The 18577-nt window shown below is 40.5% G+C and overlaps 1 pseudogene; it reads right to left on the bottom strand.

Annotated features, from left to right (window-relative positions):
- Positions 1-537: 537 nt before the first annotated feature.
- Positions 538-18577, bottom strand: part of LOC111164802 (nuclear receptor subfamily 2 group C member 2-like) — a 36156-nt pseudogene continuing 18116 nt past the window's right edge.

Consider the following 18577-nt stretch of genomic DNA (forward strand, 5'->3'; position numbering starts at 1 on the left):
TTCTTCTTTGGAAGAGGTCAGGAGAATATTGGCTTGAATTCTGTCATCCTATCTACTTACTTTACTGTGTTCTTAAAAACACTATTCATAAAACTTCTTAGGTGACAAGTTAAGTTGAGCATTCAGTGGAATGTTAATAGCAAATTATTTGCAAGTGTCTAGCTTAAGGTTTTTTAAAATGAATTAGAATTTACCATGGAATATAAGGCTTCTTTGTTTTTCAAGAGTTTTCTCTTAGTTTTCTTTAATACTAGTCTCTGACATTATAAAACATTGTTTTTTGCATTTTGACAATTTCTAAATACAGATTGAGTTAAAAGATTGTTCCAAAATCTGCTGCTTCATCAAAAGGCATTAAAACATTTCTTATGGCAGGAAAAGAGCCTATTAGTCTTTTAGTTGCTTGTGTCTGATATTAACAGGTAAGAAGAAACCAGGTAGGAAATGACTAACATACTGGAAATATTTGCACATACCAAAATACCACGACTTCATTTTCTTTGTATCTGAGTGGTCCTGGGAGGACCCTTGTGCTTCTCAGCAGGTGTGTGGTGTGCTCCATAGATTGGCATCAGTGATCTGGCCATCATACTCTGCCATCTTCTTGAGGATGTAGGGGATTATGCTGTCTATGGAAACACTGCCAATGAGATCAGTAAAAAAAGTTCTTCGGTTATGTTAGAGCTCATCAGCCTGAGGGCCAGCAGGCGGTTGAGAACCTGGACCAATCAGTAGGTGTCTTCTGGGTAGGTTTTCTGAAAATAATCCTGCAACTCCATCTGTGCCTTTCTTGGAATTTTAAAATCTGGCTTGTGCTGGCCAAACCTGGATGATGGGGGGTAAAGAAAACTACAGCTTTAAGGTATGCAGACTCATAGATGTCTTCTATACCCAGCTTTGCCATACTTTTACACACCTCCTGAAGCTTCCAAATGTGCTCCACGACTTGCTTTATCTGCTTGCCAGAAAGTTTATCTTCCTGGATATCTTCTGCAGCCGATTGACTATGGCCACAAGGTAATGGAAAAACTCATGATCTGGGCCAGTCCAGGGGTGAAGAGCTCATTTCAGCAGGCTTGCAACAGGCTGGTTTTGCAGTCCTTCCCAAGTGCCTGAAGGGCTGGGGTTGACCTGGCCCAGTGCATGGAGAGGAAAAGCAGGCAGAACGTAGACTTGCAGAGGTAGTACACGTTGAGATACTCTAGAATTGGGCTCGTCATGTGAGGTGAGTGTTTAAAAGGAGGAGGGCTTGGACCTGAATGATGAGTGTGGACTGGTCTCTACTGATGACATAGATGTTCCCTCCTCCACTGGTGTCTATCCCACCTGCCAGGCTTGGAGGCAAGGAGCTGTGTCGTATTAAGTGCTTTAGCTAAGGTATTACATGCCCGAGTAATCTCACTTGCAGATTGGTCCTCCTACTGTATTTCTGAAGCATCACCACTGTTAAGGGATTCACTTAGGTTGACAAAGGAGGTTACTCCATTTGCCAGTGTGCCCAGAGCTGCTTGTTTCAGCCTCGGAATCCGTGGTCAGGAGAAGGGTACCATCCTCATATATGAAAGGCTGCATCCAGTTCACAAGCATTCCGGATCAAGACCTATTTGTCTTGATCTACTTTGTCTGCCACAAATGTGGGAGTGGCTATCAGAGGATTTCTGGATCCTTCTGGATAAAGATTTTTCTCAGTTGAAGCAACACAATTGCTTGGTTTTTCCCTTTGCACATCAAAGGGCTTCTGTTCACTAAACCCAAACTCCTAATTTATCCCTCCCCCCATCCTTCCCCTTTTGGCAAGTTTGTTTTCTATGTCTGTGGGTCTGGGAACTTTGATCTTGTACATCTGTGGAGGAGTGTTCACGGAGGATGCTTGTGGTTCATTACCTGTACGTGGGCAGACTGCTGAAGTGTGATTTCTTGCACGTGGCTTTCTTCTTCGTCAAATTTCACGTGTAGAACACAGTACTCAGTAATGTTGTCTACACAGTAGATTTGTGACAGAGTTTTTGGGGCACTTGGGCTGTTGGTAGGTACCTTCATTAAGTGGCTCTTAGTGTTTGAGGGCCGTTGCTCTGGGGAGACATGCCACAATGTTATTCAAGAACCTTATTTCAGGGGCTTCCCTGGTGGTGCAGTGGTTGAGAGTCCGCCTGCCGATGCAGGGGATGCGGGTTCGTGCCCTGGTCTGGGAAGATCCCACAGGCCGCGGAACGGCTGGGCCCGTGAGCCATGGCTGCTGAGCCTGCGCATCCGGAGCCTGTGCTCCGCAACGGGAGAGTCCCGCGTATGGCAAAAAAAAAAAAAAAAAAAAAGAACTTTTTTCAGAATTATATAAACCCTCATTATAACCTGTATTACACGCTAATGAAATACAAATACTCAAATAAAACATAATCTATGTTGATATGCATTTTGTGGTCTGTTTGTGTAATTAAAGTGATTGTGTATTAATCCTTCACATGCTATTCTGAAGTCAGTGCACAGTCCCCATCCCTCTGAATTTTGGGACAGCAGGCTTTCCTTTTCATGAGTCAGCTGGTCAAGAAAGGTCAGAAGAGCTGAAGTAAGGAGACAGCGAGGGATTATTCTATGACACTAATGACTCGACTGTATCATTTTTTTAAAATTTATTTTTTAGTTATTAATTTTTGGCTGCATTGGGTCTTTGTTGCTGTGCGCGTGCTTTCTCTAGTTGTGGCAAGCAGGGGCTACTCTTTGTTGCGGTGCAGGGGTTTCTCATTGCGGTGGCTTCTCTTGTTGAGGAGCACGAGCTCTAGGTGAGCAGGCTTCAGTAGTTGTGGCTCGCGGGCTCAGTAGTTGTGGCTTGTGGGCTCTAGAGCGCAGGCTCAGTAGTTGTGGCGCACGGGCTTAGCTGCTCCGCGGCATGTGGGATCTTCCCGGACCAGGGCTTGAACCAGTGTCCCCTGCATTAGCAGGCAGATTCTTAACCACTGCGCCACCAGGGAAGCCATCGAATGTATCAGTTTACCATTCTTTGGGGATCCGAAAGAGGAGGGGGTAGAGGGGAAGGTCTCAGGAAGAACAACTTTTTGCAGTTAAAACTATTACCACTTCCTCCTACATGATATTCCAAATCCTGACTACTCTGAGGATGTCACCCTAGTTTTTGAAACTAACAGGGAAGGGAGAACCAGAAATGTGGAAAAGGATTAGAACATGACTTTAAGTGTCTTATAGGAAAGCATTTCTATTTTATTTCTTGAGAAAATGTAAACATTATCTTAAATAAAATAATTTAAACCTTTCAAACAGTTGGAAATAGATGTTAAATGTATTTGTTAAATTGCTTATGATTCATTAATTCTCAAATATTAAATGTTAACCCATAAAAAGTTTTAAAACTTTTAAAAGTTTTAAATCTAATGTTTTAAGAGAGGGGTTGGTTTTATGATCTGGAAACTTAATTTAATTTTTTATGAATGAAAAGTTCATTGAAGGTTTTCCTCTGGAACAGTTTCATAAAGAAGAGGACAGGACAAATATCTACAAGTATTAATAGTCTTATATTGAAAAAGTTATTAGTATTTTAATAAAATCGATACATTGTTTTGTGCTAATAATAACTAGAATACTTTAAAACTAGTTAAAGTTATTAGTAATTTAATAAAATCAATACATTGTATTGTACTAATAATAACTGGAAACTTTAAAACTAGTTTCTATTTTTTGTGTCATCTTTTCAAAGGATTTTTTGTTCTGTTTGGTTTGTATTAAATTTTTAACCTTTCTTGCTTTGAAACAATTTCAGATTTACAGAAAATTCGCGAAAGTAGTGCAAAGATCTATAGAGCTCTGTATATCCTTCAGCCAGATTTTCAAAATGTTGATATTGTTCGTATTTGCATTCTTTTACTCTCTGTCTCTCTATATGCACACACACACACACATACACACACACAAATACATACACATACATTGACGGTGGGTTTTAGTTTTTCCTGAACTACTTGAAAATAAGTTGCATACATGATGCCCTGTAACCCTTAATATTTAGAGTGTATTTACAATGCAAAAATCAAAACTATGAAATTGACATTCATCTAACATGACCATATAATCCACACATCCCACTCAAAGTTTGCCTATTTTCTCCAAAATTTCCTTTATGAGTTCAAGATCCAACCCTGGATCATGCATTGCATTTAGTTGTCACTCCAACTTGGAACAGTTTCTAAATCTTTGTCTTTCATGACTATAACATTTAAAAAAAATTTTTAATTTTCTATTTTGTTATTATAAAAAGTATTTTTCAGGCTTCCCTGGTGGCACAGTGGTTAAGAATCTGCCTGCCAATGCAGGGGACACGGGTTCCAGCCCTGGTCTGGGAAGATCCCACATGCCACGGAGCAGCTAAGCCTGTGCACCACAACTACTGGGCCTGTGCTCTAGAGCCCGTGAGCCACAACTACTGAGCCTGCATGCTGCAACTAATGAAGTCCACACGTCTAGAGCCCGTGCTCCACAACAAGAGAAGCCACCACAATGAGAAGCCTGAGCACCGCAACAAAGAGTAGTCCCTGCTTAGCAACAAAGACCCAATGGCGGCCTGTGCCTCTGCGCCGACCCACCTCCCGCCTCTCCAGGAGACTCTCCTAGACCAGAAGTACTGTCTCTGGCCTGACGGGTTTTAATGCCACAACTAACCGCGTCTTCTGAGTGTGGATCCCTAAAGTGCCCTCCAAGGAAGGAGCCCCAGGAAGTCAGTCCTTGGGACCGTCTGGGAACAGACTGGAAACAACCGTCCAGCCTCTCCCGTCTCCATTCTCCTTGTGCTCAGCTTGAATTAGAAGCGTCGGTACCAGCCCCCAGTTTCAGATGCTGTTCTCCAATTGGTCAACCATGTGATCCGGTACAGTTTTCCTTTAAAAATGAGTCATGTCCTAATGACATTGAGAGCAGAAACACACAACAGATAAGACGGTTCAGTAAGAGACACTAAAATCAAATTAAGAAAATACCGCTGAAAAGAAGAAAGATGGCGGAAGAGTAAGACGCGGAGATCGCCTTCCTCCCCACGGATACACCAGAAATACATCTACACGTGGAACAACTCCTACAGAACACCTACTGAAGGCTGGCAGAAGACCTCAGACCTCCCAAAAGGCAAGAAACTCCCCACGTGCCTGGGTAGGGCAAAAGAAAAAACAGAGACAAAAGAATGAGGACGGACCCTGCACCAGTGGGAGGGAGCTGTGAAGGAGGAAAAGTATCCACACACTAGGAAGCCCCTCCGCGGGCGGAGACTGCGGGAGGCGGAGGGGGGAGCTTCGGGACCGCGGAGCAGTGCACAGCGACGGGTGCGGAGGGCAAAGCGGGGAGATTCCCGCACAGAGGATCGGTGCCGACCGGCACTCACCAGCCCGAGAGGCTTGTCTGCTCACCCGCCGGGGCGGGCGGGGCTGCGAGCTGAGGTTCGGGTTTCGGTTTTGGACGGAGCCCAGGGAGAGGACTGGGGTTGGCGGCTTGAACATAGCCTGAAGGGGTTAGTGCACCACGACTAGCCGGGAGGGAGTTCGGGGAAAAGCCTGCACCTGCCGAAGAGGCAAGAGACTTTTTCTTCCCTCTTTGTTTCCTGGTGCGCGAGGAGAGGGGTTTAAGAGCGCTGCTTAAAGGAACTCCAGAGACGGGCGCGAGCCGCGGCTAAAAGCGCGAACCCCAGAGATGGGCGCGAGCCGCGGCTAAAAGCGCGGACCCCAGAGACGGGCGGGAGACGCTAAAGCTGCTGCTGCCGCCACCAAGGGGCCTGTGTGCGAGCACAGGTCACTCTCCACACCCCTCTTCCGCGGAGCCTGTGCAGCCTGCCACTGCCAGGTTCCCAGGAACCAGGGACAACTTCCCCGGGAGAACGCACGGCGGGCCTCAGGCTGGTGCAACGTCACGCCGGCCTCTGCCGCAACGTCACGCCGCCTCTGACGCCGCAGGCCCGCCCCGCACACAGTGCCCCTCCTTCCGCCCCCCACCCCCGGCCTGAGTGAGCCTGAGCCCCCGAATCAGCGGCCCCTTTAACCCTTTCCTGTCTGAGCAAAAAACAGACGCCCTCCAGCGACCTACACGCAGAGGCAGGGCCAAATCCAAAGCTGAGCTCCTGTGAGCTGTGAGAACAAAGAAGAGAAAGGGAAATCTCTCCCAGCAGCCTCAGAAGCAGCGGATTAAAGCTCCACAATCAACTTGATATACCCTGCATCTATGGAATACCTGAATAGACAAGGAATGATCCCAAATTGAAGAGGTGGAATTTAGGAGCGAGATCTATGATTTTTTTCCCTTTTCCTCTTTTTGTGAATGTGTACGTGTATGCTTCTGTGTGAGATCTTGTCTGTATACTCTTGCTTCCACCATTTGTCCTAGGGCTCTATCCGTCCACGGTTTTTTAAAAAAATTTTTTTTCTCAATAATTAATTTTAATTGTAATAACTTTATTATACTTTACCTTCGTTCTTTCTTTCTTTCTTTCCTTCCTTCCTTCCCTCCTTTAGACAACGAATCACCCCAAATTGAGGAGGTGGTCTCTGAGAGCAAGATTTATGATTTTTCCCCCTTTACCTCTTTTTGTGAAGCTGTATATGTATGCTTCTGTGTAAGATTTTCTCTGTATAGCTTTACTTCCAACATTTGCCCTAAGGTTCTATCCGGCCCTTTTTTTTTTTTTTTCTAAATATTTTTTAATTCAATAACTATATTATACTTTATTTTATTTTTACTGTATCTTCTTTCTTTCTGTCTTTTTTCCTTCTTTCCCTCCCTCCTTCCTTCCTTCCTTCCTCCCTCCCTCCCTCCCTCCTTTCTTTCCTTCTTTGCTTCTTTCTTCCTTCCCTCCTTTCCTCCTTTCCTTCTTTCTTTCCTCATACTTCTACTAATTCTCTCTACTTTTTCTCCCTTTTATTCTGAGCCGTGTGGATGAAAGGCTCTTGGTGCTACAGCCAGGAGTCAGGGCTCTGCCTCTGAGGTAGGAGAGCCAACTTCAGGACACTGGTCAACAAGAGACCTCCCAGCTTCACATAATATTAAACGGCGGAAATCTCCCAGTGACCTCCATCTTAACACCAGCACCCAGCTTCACTCAACGACCAGCAAGCCACAGTGCTAGACAACCTATGCCAAACAACTAGCAAAACAGGAACACAACCCCACCCATTAGCAGAGAGGCTGCCTAAAATCATAATAAGGCCACAGACACCCCAAAACACACCACCAGACGTGAACCTGCCCACTAAAGAGACAAGATCCAGCCTCATCCACCACAACACAGGCACTAGTCCCCTCCACCAGGAAGCCTACACAACCCACTGAAACAACCTTAGCCACTGGAGACAGACATCAAAAACAACGGGAACTACGAACGTGCAGCCTGCAAAAAGGAGACCCCAAACACAGTAAGATAAGCAAAATGAGAAGACAGAAAAACACACAGCAGATGAAGGAGCAAGATAAAAATGCACCAGACCTAACAAATGAAGAGGAAATAGGCAGTCTACCTGAAAAAGAATTCAGAATAATGATAGTAAGGATGATCCGAAATCTTGGAAGTAGAATGGACAAAATGCAAGAAACAGTTAACAAGGACCTAGAAGAAATAAAGATGAAACAAGCAATGATGAACAACGCAATAAATGAAATTAAAAGTACTCTAGATGGGATCAATAACAGAATAACTGAGGCAGAAGAACGGATAAGTGACCTGGAAGATAAAATAGTGGAAATAACTACTGCAGAGCAGAATAAAGAAAAAAGAATGAAAAGAACTGAGGACAGTCTCAGAGACCTCTGGGACAACATTAAACGCACCAACATTCGAATTATAGGGGTTCCAGAAGAAGAAGAGAAAAAGAAAGGGACTGAGAAAATATTTGAAGAGATTATAGTTGAAAACTTCCCTAATATGGGAAAGGAAATAGTTAATCAAGTCCAGGAAGCACACAGAGTCCCATACAGGATAAATACAAGGAGAAATACGCCAAGACACATATTAATCAAACTGTCAAAAATTAAATACAAAGAAAGCATATTAAAAGCAGCAAGGGAAAAACAACAAATAACACACAAGGGAATCCCCATAAGGTTAACAGCTGATCTCTCAGCAGAAACCCTACAAGCCAGAAGGGAGTGGCAGGACATACTGAAAGTGATGAAGGAGAAAAACCTGCAACCAAGACTACTCTACCCAGCAAGGATCTCATTCAGATTTGATGGAGAAATTAAAACCTTTACAGACAAGCAAAAGCTGAGAGAGTTCAGCACCACCAAACCAGCTTTACAACAAATGCTAAAGGATCTTCTCTAGACAAGGAACACAAGAGAAGGAAAAGACCTATAATAACGAACCCAAAACAATATAGAAAATGGGAATAGGAACATACATATCGATAATTACCTTAAATGTAAATGGACTAAATGCTCCCACCAAAAGACACAGATTGGCTGAATGGATACAAAAACAAGACCCTTATATATGCTGTCTACAAGAGACCCACTTCAGATCTAGAGACACATACAGACTGAAAGTAAGGGGATGGAAAAAGATATTCCATGCAAATGGAAACCAAAAGAAAGCTGGAGTAGCAATTCTCATATCAGACAAAATAGACTTTAAAATAAGGACTATTACAAGAGACAAAGAAGGACACTACATAATGATCAAGGGATCGATCCAAGAAGAAGATATAACAATTGTAAATATTTATGCACCCAACATAGGAGCACCTCAATACATAAGGCAAATACTAACAGCCATAAAAGGGGAGATCGACAGTAACACATTCACAGTAGGGGACTTTAACACCCCACTTTCACCCATGGACAGATCATCCAGAATGAAAATAAATAAGGAAACACAAGCTTTAAATGATACATTAAACAAGATGGACTTAATTGATATCTATAGGACACTCCATCCAAAAACAACAGAATACACATTTTTCTCAAGTGCTCATGGAACATTCTCCAGGATAGATCATATCTTGGGTCACAAATCAAGCCTTGGTAAATTTAAGAAAATTGAAATTGTATCAAGTATCTTTTCTGACCACAACGCCATGAGACTAGATATCAATTACAGGAAAAGATCTGTAAAAAATACAAACACATGGAGGCTAAACAATACACTGCTTAATAATGAAGTGATCACTGAAGAAATCAAAGAGGAAATAAAAAAATACCTAGAAACAAATGACAATGGAGACACAACGACCCAAAACCTATGGGATGCAGCAAAAGCAGTTCTAAGGGGGAAGTTTATAGCAATACAAGCCCACCTTAAGAAGCAGGAAACATCTCGAATAAACAACCTAACCTTGCACCTCAAGCAATTAGAGAAAGAAGAACAAAAAAAAACCCAAAGCTAGCAGAAGGAAAGAAATCATAAAAATCAGATCAGAAATAAATGAAAAGGAAATGAAGGAAACGATAGCAAAGATCAATAAAACTAAAAGCTGGTTCTTTGAGAAGATAAACAAAATAGATAAACCACTAGCCAGACTCATCAAGAAAAAAAGGGAGAAGACTCAAATCAATAGAATTAGAAATGAAAAAGGAGAAGTAACAACTGACACTGCAGAAATAAAAAAAATCATGAGAGATTACTACAAGCAACTCTATGCCAATAAAATGGACAATCTGGAAGAAATGGACAAATTCTTAGAAATGCACAACCTGCCAAGACTGAATCAGGAAGAAATAGAAAATATGAACAGACCAATCACAAGTAATGAAATTGAAACTGTGATTAAAAATCTTCCAACAAACAAAAGCCCAGGACCAGATGGCTTCACAGGTGAATTCTATCAAACGTTTAGAGAAGAGCTAACACCTATCCTTCTCAAACTCTTCCAAAATATAGCAGAGGGAGGAACACTCCCAAATTCCTTCTACGAGGCCACCATCACCTTGATACCAAAACCAGACAAGGATGTCACAAAGAAAGAAAACTACAGGCCAATATCACTGATGAACATAGATGCAAAAATCCTCAACAAAATACTAGCAAACAGAATCCAACAGCACATTAAAAGGATCATACACCATGATCAAGTGGGGTTTATTCCAGGAATGCAAGGATTCTTCAATATACGCAAATCTATCAATGTGATAAACCATATTAACAAATTGAAGGAGAAAAACCATATGATCATCTCAATAGATGCAGAGAAAGCTTTCGACAAAATTCAACACCCATTTATGATAAAAACCCTGCAGAAAGTAGGCATAGAGGGAACTTTCCTCAACATAATAAAGGCCATATATGACAAGCCCACAGCAAACATCATCCTCAATGGTGAAAAACTGAAAGCATTTCCACTAAGATCAGGAACAAGACAAGGTTGCCCACTCTCACCACTCTTATTCAACATAGTTTTGGAAGTTTTAGCCACAGCAATCAGAGAAGAAAAGGAAATAAAAGGAATCCAAATCGGAAAAGAAGAAGTAAAGCTGTCACTGTTTGCAGATGACATGATACTATACATAGAGAATCCTAAAGATGCTACCAGAAAACTACTAGAGCTAATCAATGAATTTGGTAAAGTAGCAGGATACAAAGTTAATGCACAGAAATCTCTGGCATTCCTATGTACTAATGATGAAAAATCTGAAAGTGAAATCAAGAAAACACTCCCATTTACCATTGCAACAAAAAGAATAAAATATCTAGGAATAAACCTACCCAAGGAGATGAAAGACCTGTATGCAGAAAATTATAAGACACTGATGAAAGAAATTAAAGATGATACAAATAGATGGAGAGATATACCATGTTCTTGGATGGGAAGAATCAACATTGTGAAAATGACTCTACTACCCAAAGCAATCTACAGATTCAATGCAATCCCTATCAAACTACCACTGGCATTTTCCACAGAACTAGAACAAAAAATTTCGCAATTTTTATGGAAACACAAAAGACCCCGAATAGCCAAAGCAATCTTGAGAACGAAAAAAGGAGCTGGAGGAATCAGGCTCCCTGACTTCAGACTATACTACAAAGCTACAGTAATCAAGACAGTATGGTACTGGCACAAAAACAGAAAGATAGATCAATGGAACAGGATAGAAAGCCCAGAGATAAACCCACGCACATATGGACACCTTATCTTTGATAAAGGTGGCAGGAATGTACAGTGGAGAAAGGACAGCCTCTTCAATAAATGGTGCTGGGAAAACTGGACAGGTACATGTAAAAGTATGAGATTAGATCACTCCCTAACACCATACACAAAAATAAGCTCAAAATGGATTAAAGACCTAAATGTAAGGCCAGAAACTATCAAACTCTTACAGGAAAACATAGGCAGAACACTCTATGACATAAATCACAGCAAGATCCTTTCTGACCCACCTCCTAGAGTAATGGAAATAAGGACAAAAATAAACAAATGGGACCTAATGAAACTTCAAAGCTTTTGCACAGCAAAGGAAACCATAATCAAGACCAAAAGACAACCCTCAGAATGGGAGAAAATATTTGCAAATGCAGCAAATGACAAAGGGTTAATCTCCAAAATTTACAAGCAGCTCATGCAGCTCAATAACAAAAAAAAAACAACCCAATCCAAAAATAGGCAGAAGACCTAAATAGACATTTCTCCAAAGAAGATATACAGAATGCCAACAAACACATGAAAGAATGCTCAACATCATTAATCATTAGAGAAATGCAAATCAAAACTACAATGAGATATCATCTCACACCAGTCAGAATGGCCATCATCAAAAAATCTAGAAACAATAAATGCTGGAGAGGGTGTGGAGAAAAGGGAACACTCTTGCACTGCTGGTGGGAATGTGAATTGGTTCAGCCACTATGGAGAACAGTATGGAGGTTCCTTAAAAAACTACAAATAGAATTACCATATGACCCAGCAATCCCACTACTGGGCATATACCCTGAGAAAACCAAAATTCAAAAAGAGTCATGTACCAAAATGTTCATTGCAGCTCTATTTACAATAGCCCGGAGATGGAAACAACCTAAGCGCCCATCATCGGATGAATGGATAAAGAAGATGTGGCACATATATACAATGGAATATTACTCAGCCTTAAAAAGAAATGAAATTGAGCTATTTGTAATGAGATGGATAGACCTAGAGTCTGTCATACAGAGTGAAGTAAGTCAGAAAGAAAAAGACAAATACCGTATGCTAACACATATATATGGAATTTAAGGGGAAAAAAAATGTCATGAAGAACCTAGGGGTAAGACAGGAATAAAGACGCAGACCTACTGGAGAATGGACTTGAGGATATGGGGAGGGGGAAGGGTGAGCTTTGACAGGGCGAGAGAGAGTCATGGACATATACACACTAACAAACGTAGTAAGGTAGATAGCTAGGGGGAAGCAGCCGCAAGGCACAGGGATATTAGCTCGGTGCTTTGTGACAGCCTGGAGGGGTGGGATAGGGAGAGTGGGAGGGAGGGAGACGCAAGAGGGAAGACATATGGGAACATATGTATATGTATAACTAATTCACTTTGTTATAAAGCAGAAACTAACACACCATTGTAAAGAAATTATACCCCAATAAAGATGTTTAAAAAAAACAAAACAAAACAAAAAAAAAGAAAATACCGTAAACTATAATGAAATATATATAATCTGCAAAAATACTAAATCACTGTGCTCTACACCTAAAACTAACACAATAGTGTAAATCAACTATACTTCTGTAAAAAAAAGAAAATACGAAAATTTGCTGGATTTGTAGAACTTTACCAACAATTGTATACTCGGTCCTAGTGTCAAAGAGGGCATAGTAAGTGCAGAGACCCTTTCAAAGATTGGGGCTTACTCAGCCCTTTTTTTTGTTTAATAGAGTGACTTGTATATAAGTCCATATAATGTTCTTCTTAAATAAAAAATAACGTGCTCAAAAAAAAAAAAAAAAGACCCAATGGCAGCCAAAATAATAATAATAAATAAATTAATTAATTAAATAAAATTTTAAAAAAGTACTTTTCCCCATATTGTTTGTCCAAAATATATATTTTTTCACATCTTTATTGGAGTATAAATGCGTTACAATGGTGTGTTAGTTTCTGCTGTACAACAAAGTGAATCAGCTATACGTATACATATATCCCCATATCCCCTCACTCTTGTGTCTCCCTCCCACCCTCCCTATCCCACTCCTCTAGGTGGTCACAAAGCACCGAGCTGATCTCCCTGTGCTATGCGGCTGCTTCCCACTAGCTATCTATTTTACATTTGATAGTGTATATATATCAATGCTACTTTCTTACTTCATCCCAGCTTCCCCTTTCCCCCCACCCTCGTGCCCTCAAGTCTGTTCTCTACGTCTGTGTTTTTATTCCTGCCCTGCCACTAGGTTCATCAGTACTGCTTTTTAAAATTTCATACATATGCCTTAGTATATGGTATTTGTTTTTCTCTTTCTGACTTACTTCACTCTGTATGACAGACTCTAGGTCCATCAAACTCACTACAAATGACTCAATTTCGTTCCTTTTTATGGCTGAGTAATATTCCATTGCATATACATGGCACATTTTCTTTATCCAATCATCTGTTGATGGACATTTAGGTTGCTTCCATGTCTTGGCTATTGTAAATAGTGCTGCAATGAACATTGTGGTGCATGGCCCTTTTTGAATTATGGTTTTCTCAGGGTATATGCCCAGTAGTGGGATTGCTGGGTTGTATGGTAGTTCTATTTTCACTTTTTTAAGGAACCTCCATACTGTTCTCCATAGTGGCTGTATCAATTTACATTCCCACCAACAGTGTAAGAGGGTTCCCTTTTCTCCACACCCTCTCCAGCATTTATTGTTTCTAGATTTTTTGATGATGGCCATTCTGACTGGTGTGAGATGATATCTCATTGTAGTTTTGATTTGCATTTCTCTAATGATTAATGATGTTGAGCATTCTTTCATGTGTTTGTTGGCATTCTGTATATCTTCTTTGGAGAAATGTCTATTTAGGTCTTCTGCCCATTTTTGGATTGGGTTGTTTGTTTTTTTGTTATTGAGCTGCATGAGTTGCTTGTAAATTTCAGAGATTAATCCTTTGTCAGTTGCTTCATTTGCAAATATTTTCTCCCATTCTGAGGGTTGTCTTTTGGTCTTGTTTATGGTTTCCTTTGCTGTGCAAAAGCTTTGAAGTTTCATTAGGTCCCATTTGTTTATTTTCGTTTTTATTTCCATTTCTCTAGGAGGTGGGTCAGAAAGGATCTTGCTGTGATTTATGTCATAGAGTGTTCTGCCTATGTTTTCCTCTAAGAGTTTGATAGGGTCTGGCCTTACATTTAGGTCTTTAATCTATTTTGAGTTTATTTTTGTGTATGGTGTTAGGAAGTGTTCTAATTTCATTCTTTTACATGTAGCTGGACCATAACATTTTTGAAGAGTAAATACCAGTTACATTAGAGACTCTTTCTTCATTTGGAGTTGCCTGATGTTTCTTCATAATTTATGCATTTTGGGCAAGAATTGTCTTATCTGTTTAAATTTGTATTTTTGTATATGTTACATAAGATAGATAATTTGTCAGTAGTGTAGAACATGTGTATAATTTATAAACAAATAAAAGGAGCTACATGCTTAAACATTTTTTTACTGATGGTGATACATGGAGATAAAGGCTTGGAGGCTGCTATACTAAGTGTTAAGGAGGATAACCAGACACAGTCTAGGAGCTGGAGCCTAGAAAGAAGAGAATGGGCATTTCAACTGGGGAATTGTGGGAACCCAGGAGCTTTGAGCTGCTGAATTATCCTGGTTCTGAATATGTATGCAATTTAAGCCTTGCATCATTGCATGATCAGATACTTTAATTAAAAAACCTGGTTTAACATTTTGTGATGTAGAAATTCAAAAGTCTGTGTTTTTAATTTATTTAGATACTTGATTTTATTGGCTGTCATGGTTGAAAAAGTTCTTCCAACAATATGTTAATCCAAATGGAAAAAGCATATCTTTGACTATGCTTTCCAAATTGTAATTTTCATTGTTTAAAGCTAATTCAAAATTACTTAAATATTATTGTTAAAAAATAACTAGGAAATTTTTATCTACTGGAGGTTTATAATTTTAAAAGTTTTAACATTTAGGTCTTTTTTTCTTTTTTTAAAAAAATTGAAATGTATTTGCTGTACAATATTATATAAGTGTACAATATAGTGATTCACAATTTTTAAAGGTTATACTCTATTTACAGTTATTATAAAATATTGGCTATATTCTTTGTGTTTTACAATATGTCCTTGTAGCTTATTTTATACCTAATAGTTTGCACCTATTAATCTCCTACCCTTATATTTTCCCTCCCCCTTCCCTCTCCCCACTGATAACCACTGGTTTGGTCTCTATATCTGTGAGTCTGCTTCTTTTCTGTTATATTTACTAGTTTGTTGTATTTTTTAGATTCCACATATGTGTGATATCATACAGTATTTGTCTTTCTCTGTGTGACTTATTTCACTTAGCATAATGCCCTCCAAGTCCATCCATGTTGCTGCAAATGGCAAAAATTCATTCTTTTTTTATGGCTGAGTAGTATTCCACTATATATATATATATATATCACATTATCTTTATCCATTCATCTGTTGATGGACATTTAGGTTGCTTCCATACCTTGTCAACTGTAAATAATGCTGCTCTGAACACTGAGGTGCATGTATCTTTTTGAAAGAGTTTAACATCTAGGTTTAACATGCACTGAAACTATTGAAGCTTTTTCACAAGTTGAAACAATTTTCCAGGTTTCTTAAGTGTGCATGCATTAGAGATTTTTAGGCTACATAAGTTTTGGAAACAACATGTAAAAAAGAAATGGTTCAGATGAACCTAGGGTAGGACAGGAATAAAGACACAGACGTAGAGAATGGACTTGAGGACATGGGGAGGGGAAAGGGTAAGCTGGGACGAAGTGAGAGAGTAGCATTGATATATATACACTACCAAATGTAAAATAGATAACTAGTGGGAAGCAGCTGCATAGCACAGGGAGATCAGCTCGGTGCTTTGTGACCGCCTGGAGGGGTGGGATAGGGAGGGTGGGAGGGAGACACAAGAGGGAGGGGATATGGGGATATATGTATACGAATAGCTGATTCACTTTGTTATACAGCAGAAACTAACACACCATTGTAAAGCAATTATACTCCAATAAAGATGTTAAAAAAAAAGTAGTTATGTTTTCGTCTATTGTTAGACTGAATTTTTTGTGGTATGTCACATCCTTGTGTCTTCTAGTTGTCACTATAGCCAAGGTCAGCACATTTGGATCTCTTGATATCTTTGTAAGAGGCAAATGAAGAACTCGTCTTTCAGTTGGCCAGTTCTTTCAGGCATTTTGCCACAGTCTCTCCTTCAATCCTCTGCATGGTGGCTTTGGTGGACGCCGTGGGGCACTTCCCCCAGCCCTTCATGTCATGTTGGTGGCTGGCAGGTCATCCTCTAGGTACAGCTCTCAGTGGAAGAAAGATGCCTCACCCAAGGTCACGTCCCCTCCCAGAGGCAGCTCTCATTCAATAACTGGTCGGGTCTGGATTAAGGGCTGGGCCAGCCTGTGGCGAGATGGGACCACATTGAGGGGCCATCCCAGCTCCAGAGCTATGCAGGGGATTGGTTGAGGACCTTGTGGGAACTGCATCTCAGTTCAATTTCTCCTTCTGCCTAATCCTGCCTCCTTCACTTCCCCACAGTTGGTCCTAAGGGCATTCTCCAATAAAATTTCTATGTGATATTCTTTCTCAGAATCTGCTTCCCAGGGAACCTGATCTAAGAAAGTTACCCTCTCTACAAGAATGCAAAGGGTCCCCTACCTTTTAAAATGTCTTGTTTTTATAAGTCTAGCCTCACCACGACATCCTGTAGCACTTTGCTGTCTTATGGCTTCACCATCTTTGCTGCCAATAGCTTGCCTGTGAATGATAGATGGAATGCATTTCATGTGGGGTACTTTATCTGTACCTTTGCTTGGGAATTTCTAAAATTCCAATTCAAGTAGTTTCCTGCTCTTTTCCATGTATTGTAATCTTTCTAAAAGAAGTTATTTATAACTGAGGGAAAATATTATTTCGTCCTCTATTGTCGTGTCCCACAAAAAACAGTTCTTCATGTATTTTGTTATTGGAAACAGAATACAGAAAATACCATAAGCTGAAATGTGTTAGAAACATGAGTACTTCATCCAAATATATAGCAAACCTTCAACACTATGTAATTTGTTCCAACATTTGTTTCTTTACTCTTCTGTAATGCTTTCCATGTATCATCCAACAATATTTGGCTGACAAAGATATACATTTTGGGTTTCACCATATGCTTTTTTTGGTATTATTTCAGTCTTTAACTGTGACAGAACAAGTGTTTCCCCAATGAATGTGGCTCTGATTTGTAAAATACCTTTGCTTTAAAATGAGAAACCTCAAAAGAAACTTCTAAATATTTATTACCACATTTCATGACACTTTGTAAAATTCCATATGTAGTGTTGCATGATTTTATAAATCCCTGAAAAATCGTAATGGTTTTTCTTCAGGTTTGAGGTGCATCATTTTAACACAGCCTATTAATGTTTATGGCATCGTGCTACCACTTGCTATGTCTATTTCTGGCAATATGGCAAACCAGATTACCCAGAAAGCTTCCTGCTAGAAAACACTTGCACATGTTAGAGGAAATATAAAAAGATATCATTTTAAAATGTGTAACTGAGCCAGAAAACATGTAAGGACATTTCCAATGGGCTAAAAATGAAGTATAAACTGAACTCCAGAGCCAAACCACACTGTAAGCCTGGGAATGGGATCAGGAGAGGGTAACATGGAATCCTTGTCTCAGTCACATAGAGGTTCATCTGAGGACCTACACAAGCATAGGTGATAATGACTTGGGAATTCTATGAGTTTAAAGGCTGCATTTGAGATCCCCATAGAAAGCTGGGGCATTTTTATTTTTAAATAAATTTATTTATTTATTTTTTGGCTGTGTTGGGTCTTCTTTTCTGTGGGAGGGCTTTCTCTAGTTGCGGCAAGCGGGGGCCACTCTTCATCGCGGTGTGCGGGCCTCTCACTATCGCAGCCTCTCTTGTTGCGGAGCACAGGCTCCAGACGCGCAGGCTCAGTAGTTGTGGCTCACGGGCCTAGTTGCTCCGCGGCATGTGGGATCTTCCCAGACCAGGGCTCGAACCCGTGTCCCCTGCATTGGCAGGCAGATTCTCAACCACTGTGCCACCAGGGAAGCCCAGAAAGCTGGGGCCTTTGAAGATGCACACTAGAAAACTTATCCAGTGGTGCAGAATGGTGTCTGAAGGACATTTGTATGTCTTCATTTAGATTTTAGATAGAAAAAGTCTTTCCTGAAAATTCACAACTATATCCCTATCCTCACCCAGAGTTGGGATTGAAATCTTTCTAGCTGTGTGGTTCTGGAAACTTCAAGTCAATAAATTAACGTTAAAGAGCTCCGAGCCTGTGAAAGAGGTAGGCTTTTGGCAAAGTAAATGTAAAACCTCTCAGGAGGAGTACCCTCCATCCAGATAGCATGAGATACCCACCAAGAGAGTCCCAAAGAGTCCTGAAGAGCTCACAATAC

The sequence above is a fragment of the Delphinapterus leucas genome, chromosome 4 (assembly GCF_059928025.1).
Source record: "Delphinapterus leucas isolate spDelLeu-1000000601 "Yukka" chromosome 4, BTC_Dleu_Yukka2, whole genome shotgun sequence".
NCBI lineage: Eukaryota > Metazoa > Chordata > Mammalia > Artiodactyla > Monodontidae > Delphinapterus > Delphinapterus leucas.